This window comes from Fragaria vesca, linkage group LG4 (genome assembly GCF_000184155.1).
Source record: "Fragaria vesca subsp. vesca linkage group LG4, FraVesHawaii_1.0, whole genome shotgun sequence".
NCBI classification, from domain to species: Eukaryota; Viridiplantae; Streptophyta; class Magnoliopsida; order Rosales; family Rosaceae; genus Fragaria; species Fragaria vesca.
The window spans coordinates 12,577,377-12,586,835 of record NC_020494.1 but is presented as its reverse complement, the minus strand read 5'-3'; the positions used below and the strand labels follow the sequence as shown (position 1 = coordinate 12,586,835).

Here is a 9,459-nt window from a genome sequence, read left to right as displayed (position 1 = left end):
AAAAGTTTGATTTAGTTTTAATGATTTTGAACGGTCCAGCTTATGTCAAACTAAAACCGTTGAAGGTCATTAAAACTAAATTGAATTTTTGAAAGCCTTAACGATCACCAAATCATATGAAATTTTGTAGAGGTGATCTACTCATATAGACCTAAAATATGAACGGTGGAGATGTAAAATTATAATCGGGAAGTTGGTGTAATGCCCTATCCCTATGAATGATTTAAAATAGGGATTCCTCGTTAGAAAGGCCTTAATTATATATATATACACACATACACATTTCGCCAACGGCCGACCCATAGCAACGTAGAAACCAGAACAAAAAACAAATCACACGAAATTCAAAGTGATATATACTAACGTGGGTTTCGCTGGCAGCACCACCGAGTCGCCACCCTTGAAAGTCTTCTTCAATCGTCATTTTAAAAGACGTCTTTGCTCTCCCCTAAAACAATACTAATGGAGAGACTGCCTTTTTTTGGTAAGAAATATTCAAAGACTTGTGATACGTACCTATATATTAGCAACCCCTCCTTCCAGTTTAAGCATCCACTTATCCATTGCTCAACAATGGCCTCCTCTTCATCTCAATGCCTTATTCTCCTTTACTCACTAGCTTTCTTCTTCTTTGCCACCCCCTCGCTAGCCAAAACATCTTTCAAACCCAAAGCCCTAGTTCTTCCGGTGACGAAAGACCCTTCCACCCTCCAATAGCTCACTACTATCAACCAAAGAACCCCTCTAGTCCCCGTTAAACTGACCGTTGATCTTGGCGGTCTATCACTTTGGGTAGATTGTGAGCGAGGCTATGTCTCCTCCACCTACAAGCCCGCCCACTGTGGATCCTCGCAGTGCAAACTTGTTGGGTCCAAGGCGTGTACCACAGAGTGCTACCGATCATCCCCAAAACCAGGCTGCAACAACAACACTTGTAACATCTTCCCGGACAACCCTCTCGCCACCACACTCACCGGCGACGGTCAACTCGGTCAAGACGTGGTCTCCCTCCGATCCACCGATGGATCTAATCCAGGTCCGGTTGTTTCTACTCCAAACATCCTCTTCAGTTGTGGTGACACTGATCTCTTGGCAAACCTTTCCGCCGGAGTTAAGGGCATGGCTGGCCTTGGCAGACCTAAAGTCGGACTTCCTTCCCAGTTGGCATCCGCTTTTAGCTTGGACAGAAAATTCGCCATTTGCCTGACCTCTACAGCAAAATCGAAAGGCGTCATATTTTTCGGCCGCAGTCCTTATGTTTTCCTTCCCGGCATTGCTGTCTCCAAGTCACTTACGTACACCAAACTGATCCTGAACCCTGTAAGCACAGCCGGTACTTATTTCGAAGGCGATGCTTCTTCAGAATACTTCATTGGAGTAACCTCCATCAAGGTCAACGGAAAAGTTGTTCCGTTGAATACTACATTGCTAGCCATTGATGAAGAAGGGTATGGCGGCACAAGAATCAGCACTCTGAAGCCTTACACGGTTTTGGAGACTTCGATCTATAAGGCTGTCGTGAATGCGTTTGTGAAATCACTTGCTCAGATACCAATAGTGAAATCCGTAGCGCCGTTTGGTGCTTGCTTTGATTCAAAGAGGATTGGTAGCACTCGTGTCGGCCCGGGTGTGCCTGCGATTGACCTTGTGTTGAGCAAGGGAGTGTACTGGAGAGTGTTTGGAGCAAACTCGATGGTGCAGGTGAGCAAGGACGTGTTGTGTTTAGGCTTTGTGAATGGTGGTGTGAGGCCAAGGACTTCTATTGTAATTGGAGGGCATCAAACTGAGGATAATCTTCTTCAGTTTGATTTGGCTAACAAGAGGCTCGGATTCAGCTCCTCGTTGTTGTTCAGGCAGACAAACTGTGCCAACTTCAACTTCACTTCCACTTCTTAGATTTGGAGTTCTAGAGGAATGAAACATTTAAATAATGTTACGCATCTTGTTGCCAAAATAAATAACATGCATTTAAATACTGATGGCCGCGCGGTGCTGCATATGTTCAATTTTTTTTGTTGAGTAGTTGCATATTTGCATATGCTATATTGTTGATTATATATTCTCTTTTTGTTTTTTACTTATCTATAAAATGGGTAAGATAGTGAATTTTCTTTTAATAGAGATTGTGATATTTCATTGGCATTGTAGTAATACGACTAACTATTGTTAGGTCAAGGAATAAGCTCCAAAAACAAGTTGAAGAGCAAAACTCTTTATTCGACTACACTGAAGAAGGTGGTCATGCATGGTTTCAATTTCCTTCAAAAAAAAATTATTACAAGCTGTTGCAAATATGCAAGCAGCTGATTAACCAAACCAAATTCATGTTTCTTTTCCAAAAAAAAAATCAATAATGTATAATACGTACGTAGTTGTATAATTGTATAGCATGTAGAAGTTTAAGAGTGTACGTGTATTACTACCGAGCATGTATTACCATCGATCAGAAAGATTCTCTGCTCATTTGCAATATTAGAGTATTATCTTGGTAGATGAACAAGTACGTGTATCATTAAATCTTGGTTTCTATTTTGATCAGAAGAATACCGATCGATTTCTAGCTAGATCTGCTTTACTCTAAATTATATCCAGATATTATCTTCCAAAGCACATGCACTTGTTTATATACGAAAGTTTTTCAGTGCACCAAGGTTCAAGTGCACCAATAACCATTGACCAATCACTATCATTCATTTAATGTAGTCAATTCCATAACACTAACACTGATGCTAACACCGTTAGATAATTGAGACAAAAAAAAAAAATCCAATCAACATAAAAATAGGTAAGGTAAATATTACATGGGCAATTAATTTCAATATCAATGGGAGATGTTATCGATGTCTGACTTTATTATTTTTTATTTATTTATTTTTTTTGGATACATAATTAAGTCTTTTTAGTGAGACTTTTTATTTCCTTTTTAGTTTCTGGAAACGTAAAGAGGGATTATTATTCTTTTTTTGTTCTTTTTTTTGTTATTTTGTTTAAAACGTAAAATCTATAGAGTTTACCTATTTACCCATTTGACTAATGTGGTGCTCATATAAAATTTGCTATCATGATTAGGATTAGCTAAGTATGATATCTATTTATTATTTTTCATATGGATTGTTTTAATCATGAATAATTTATTTTAATTAAATATATAAATAATTTATATATCTCACCATATTACGTACCCTCAGACCGCGAATATGTACCGCAATGTTTCACGTTTAAAGTAACATTGGTCGAACCATCAAGAATTAAAATGAAGTAGGGATATTTTGGGACAATGGTTATATATCAATCTTGTGACGTGTACCATCAGTAAGCTCCTATATATTATTGATTCGTTTTAACTAAATTCTTTTTAGTGTTCTTTTATTTCGTCAATGAACTTCAAAGGGAAACGAATTACATTTTTAAACAAAATACATTTTTAAAAGTAAACAAATTACATTTTTAAAGGGAATAAAAAAAACTACACTATTCAAATAAATTATCTCTTATAACTTTGGTTATTATTTTCACTTTGTGGGTTTGAGCCAACTCAAATGACATGTAATGTATTTATACATGGGCTTGGTAAGACAAATAATTAGCTTGAGAATAAAAAAGAAATTAAAGCATGCACCTCTATGCCAATGAGATTAGGGCTAGAAGGTTTAGGCACCTTCACAAAACTTGGCTTCGTAAGCTCTTCTTTGTTTGTCTCTGGCTTCGGCTTCGACTTTGATCATTCTTGGATCTGGATTCCAGGCACTCAAATTCTATTAGAAAACTTCTTCATGTGTTGCGGATAGATGTTCATCAAAATAATCTTCATGTGCTGCGCATAGGTATTGTTTTTTTTTTTTTGAAAACCATCGAGACATTGTTGTGGACATAAGAATTTTATGCAATCCGTAATATGAAACAGAAAGTTGATATGAATTTGAATATTCCATGATGAAATTTTTATTTATATTATATTGTCATTAATATACGGTTATACTGAATACGGTTATATTATATTTTCATTAATATATGGTTACACATTAGTATGTCTCATTAAGACACATTGGTCGATCACTATACTTTTCCGAATTCGTCTTAGGATTTTTTTTTTAATTTTATTCAATAATTCACGCACCCTACATATATCATTTTTTTTTCTTTTTGTTTATGGAAATTATATTTTCGTTCTTCTGTTATGTGTCTTGTCTTAATACGGGTGTATTGGTTAATCCGGTTTCCCGGTTTCCTTATTAAAATAAATTACAGTTGATAGAACTTCGAGATATTTTGGGAGACTTTATGTAATGTTTATAAATAGGTCTTTTTATCAATGAATGAGTAAACCGTTATTATTGTTATATTTTCTCCTTCAACACGTTATTTTTTACTCCGACCCTAAGTTCATAGCCGAAAACCCTAGAAAACTTAGAAAAAAAAAAAAAAACTAAAACTTCCTGCTGAAATCGATTTCTGCTCTGGGCACCCATATTTCTTCTCGGGCACCCACCTTCCTCGACTGCGAGCACACCAGCCTCCTCCACCGACCCCGGCGCACCTCACTCTGCAGCACAAGCGCCCAGCCGCTCCGACGCGCCCTTGGTCAGAACGGAGGCACCCAGATTGGATCCCCATCACTCTCCGCCCAATTTTCTATGATCCGCTATGCTCGACCTGGACTGAGATCGGCGACATCGCCTCCAACCCAGGGACTGAACCATTGATCCGGCAAAACTGCTCCGTCGCTGCCTCACCGGCAGCACTGCCTCCGCACGCGCGTCTCCGGAAACACAAGCGAACCTGCGTCCGATCCGGGAGTATCAAACCCCACTCCACCGCCTAGCCCAGCCCCTGCCCGCCCGTCTCTCGGCGCCGCCTGCCAGGCACCACGTCCGCCCCCCGACCGTGACGGCGGTGATGAGGAGAAAGAGGAGAGAAGGTGGTGGATGGTGGTGATTGGGCGCCATAGGAGAGAAGAAGGGGTGAGGTTTTCTGTGAGTGAGTCTTTCTGGTTGAACTTCGGGAGGAAGGGGTGGAGAGGCTGGGATTTGGGATTTTACTGTATTCTGGGATTTTAGATTTACTGTAGTTTCATTTTTTTTTCCAAGATCCACGGTGAGTTTCAGTGAGACAAGAGGAGTTTTTTGCTTGATGGTGGTGAGGTATTGGAGGGTGGAGGCGTCTTTTGTCACCGGAAGAACTAGGGCCTTTGGTCGGAAAGATGTTTCGGCCAGCAAGGGGGTAGTGATAATTTGGAAGATCACTAGCAGTGAGCAGAAGAGAAGGCAATGGGAAGAAGGGGAAGCCATTGTTGTGTTCTAGCTGTTAATTACTGATAGTAAGTAATTGGGCTGTTTGAAGTGGAAGGAGGGCACCGCAATATATACAGTTTTAATAAACACAATTTTTCTGTGCATGATTGCATATTTAATTGCAGCGTTTGTTTAGCTAGCTTTATCTTCCTGGAAAATAATAGTACTCCATGGTTGAGCATACTGGTGTTAAAACTGGAAAACGCGCTTCAAAGTTCAACAGGATATAATAAGACATTAATATACATGCCATGCAGAACCCACGTTTTGTGATGCTCATACAGTCATATCCAGCTGAAGCCATGCATGGTGCTCTTTTGTCTCTTTGACATGGAATTTTATGTCATTTGTCTTGCTATTTATCACTAGTCATTTACCCATTTTCCTCGAATGTGAATATTGACATTATAAGTTTTTTTTTTTTGGGGGTTTTGGGTCAGAATATTGACATTAGTTTAACTTGCATTTGGAATATAGACACTAACTTTACTTAGGTTTTTTTTCTCCCTTTTAATTCATATTTTTACGACTGTAAAATATGACTTTAATTTTCCCAATACAATGCTCCTACGTACATGCATGTATGCATATGTTCAGCTTACAACACTATTCAAGTTTTGAGAGTTATTCAATTCAGGTATCGAGCTGTACATTATCATCCACGTCACATGCATGTGAGTAGTAAGAAGGAGCTATTATAACATTTTTAGCAGACTCTCTTAAACCCTTCAGATTCCCTATCGATCTTTCTTCCTCGCTGTTCTTCCCTGAATCAGATTCCCTTCAGTTTTTTTTTCTGTGTCCTTCAATTCAAACTCTTATTTTTTTAGTTAATTACATATGAAGTGTGACGGTGTCAATCCAATTTCTTTGAACTTCCCTTTATCTGTTCATCTTCTTCCTTCCTCTGCAATTTTCAATCACAGTTGCAAGTTTTGTTTTCTGGGTATTGAGACGCATAAGGATGTATATCCTAAGTAGTTAAGGATTACTGATAGATACCCTAGCTTATTTCCTGCCTTATCGATAGCTAGAATCATGGAGCAACTAGTTCTCCTCTTTGTATATAATGTACCATAGATCACACAGTAATACAATTACAGATTTCCACCGATATCAGTCTTATTATGGTATCAGAGCCTTCGTGCTCTTGAGCCTTCCAAAACATCAAAACCCTAAAAACCTTGTCGATACAATGACGAGAGAAGAACAAATACCCCAAAAAACGGATTCATCTTCATCACAAAAGGGTCCGGCATGGGAGAATTCCAATCATCCTCTCTACATCCATCACTCAGATCAACCGGGAGCAATTTTAGTCCCACAATCTCTGGTAGAAGACAATTTCAGTGCTTGGATTGAAAGCATGAACATGGCACTTCAAATCAAGAACAAAATAGGGTTTGTCAACGGAACCCTACCTAAACCCGTGAAGAATCCAGATGAGCAGAACCAATGGAATCGATGCAATATTCTAGTCAAAACCTGGCTACTTGCATCGATGTCCAAAGAAATCTCGAAAAGCTTTTCTCACTGCAAGGATGCAAGGACGGTTTGGCTTGAGCTATATGAAAGGTTTGGACAAACTAACACTGTTCAACTCTTTCACATTGAGAATTCCATTCATGATTGTACGCAGGGCTCTTCATCTGTTACAACCTTCTTCACTCAACTCAAGAGCCTTTGGGATGAGAAGGAACTCAAGAGCCTTTGGGATGAGAAGGAAGCCCTATGCAACTTTCCTGCTTGTGTTTGTAAGGCGGGAGAGGAGTTGAGATCATATGTAGAAACTCAAAACATCATGAAGTTCTTGATGGGATTAACTGATGAATTTGCTACCGTCAGAAGCAACATCATTGGCATGGATCCATTGCCAACATTGAACAAAGTGTATTCTATGTGTCTCAGACATGAAAAGCAGGCAGCGGTGTCGGCAAGCAAGTCCATTGTGCAGCCTTCAGACTCAATTGCTTTTTGTGTGAAGCAACAAAGCCATGCAGCGCATGCCATTGAGCCCCTTGCTGCGCCCCTAGCCACGCGCAGCAGCGAGCCCTTGACCGAGTCCTTTGCAGGGTATGTGCGCAAGCCGCAGCGCAACACAGGCAGCAACGATAGCAGGCCTCGCTGCGAGAAGTGTGATAAAACAAACCACACCACCGAGAACTGCCGAGCTCACCTCCGCTGCACAACATGCAACTCTCGAGGACACACTGCCGAAACCTGTCAAGCACACCTTCGTTGCTCTTTCTGCAATTTCAAGGGTCATACCTTTGAAGAATGTCGAAAAAGGAAGAATATGCAGTCTGGAGAGGGCACAAGTCGAGTCAATCACATATCGGCTCACTGTGACAATCAAGGCAACTCTGCCTCCTTTCCATTTTCTCAAGAAGACTGCAAAACTGATAGATCTCTGGAGCAAATACCAGGCCTCAAACCAAGCCGGTAACGTTCAAAATTATGAAGAACTTTCTGGTAAGGCTGCCTCCCTGTTGTCATACACCAACATGGCTTATAAACAGTGGTGCGAGTGACCATATTGTCTGTGATGATAAGCTTCTTACTTCAAAACAAACTGTCATGAATTATACTGTGAGACTTCCATCTGGTTCATCTGCCCAAGTTACGCATATTGGCACCGTCATATTTTCATCTCAGTTAAAGCTTGAAAATGTGCTATGTGTTCCCTCATTTTACCTGAACCTGAGATATGTTGGCAAGTTGGCTCGTGATTCATTCTATGTAACCATATTTCTGAGAGGGATTTGTTTTGTGCAGGACCTATGATCGGGGAAGATGATTGGGATGGGCGTTGAGAGGGAGGGAGTGTACTGCCTTGACAACCACCAGAAAGGAACATGCAATGTGGCTCAAGTTCAGACGTCGAACGTTTGGCATCAAAGATTGGGTCACCCATCACAACGAGTATTATCGTTACTTTCTTTTTCCAAGAACAATTGTGCACCAAATAATTGCTTTATTTGTCCTTTGGTTAAGCAAACTAGCTAGACAGCCATTTTCTCTAAGTACTACTTTCAGCAACGATTGTTTTGAGTTAATTCATGTTGACATTTGGGGTGGTTACCATGTCCCTTCACTCACTGGTGCACACTACTTCTTAACCATTGTTGATGATTATTCACGAGGCACATAGGTTTATCTCATGAAACGCAAATCCGAAGCACGCTCTCTTCTTGTCAGTTTTGTCAATTTGGTTCATAATCAATTTGATAAAAGTGTCAAAGTCATTAAAAGTGATAACGGTCCCGAGTTTGCAATGCATGATTTTTAGGCGTCAAAAGGTATTGAACACCAGACAACATGTACCAATAATCCCCACCGATACAACATGTGTCATTCCATTCCAATTACAGATTTCCACCGATATCAGTCTTATTACTGGGTAAGGCTACAAAGTTCCCTAATTTTCTTGTTTCACGATTGGGTATGGAGTCTAATGCCAAATTATTGGTCTGGGGTGGAGAAAAGTAAGTCTAACATCATCAAGCTTGTAAAGAATCAGAAGAAAACAAAACTGATGGGATGACCATCTGGATTCATTATATAATTGGCTTATGGTTTTGATAATAAGGTTTTATATATTCAGTTGAGTTGAAAACATCATATCCATTTCAGTCATTAAACTATGGTAATGGTATAATATAATGCAGAATTTACGGCATTTACCAAACAACTTATACTGTTTTTTTGTTAAAACATAATATTTTTACAGCACAGTTAACCAAAACCCTAATAGCTGAGTCAAGGATTGGGCGTTGTTGATAAAACTAGAAAACGCCTGGAAACCTAGATAGGAATAATGCCATGCAGATATACAGCTGAATCCACGTTCATATTTTTGTCTAATTGACTTGACTCATTGTCGTTTCCCAACCTTCCCGGAAATCCTGAAGATTTCCATTAATTTACTATAGCTAGTATAATATAATAATGTGAGTCCTTCTCTCCGGAAATCTTTAAAAGAAAATGCCCAAATACCCAAAATCAGCTAAAACAAACCCTATTTCAATGATAATTTTTTGTGTGTGTCCATTTCAATGATTTTTAACAAAAAGACGATATTATCCTGTGTAATTAAAGCCACACAAATCTCATCTCTTTCTCCTTCTCTTGTGCTCTCTTCCCGATCTGGTTTTCATCTCTCTCTCTC

The 9,459-nt window shown here is 39.5% G+C and overlaps 1 pseudogene; it reads left to right on the top strand.

Annotated features, from left to right (window-relative positions):
- Positions 1-573: 573 nt before the first annotated feature.
- Positions 574-1,896, top strand: LOC101308373 (annotated as a pseudogene).
- Positions 1,897-9,459: the final 7,563 nt, after the last annotated feature.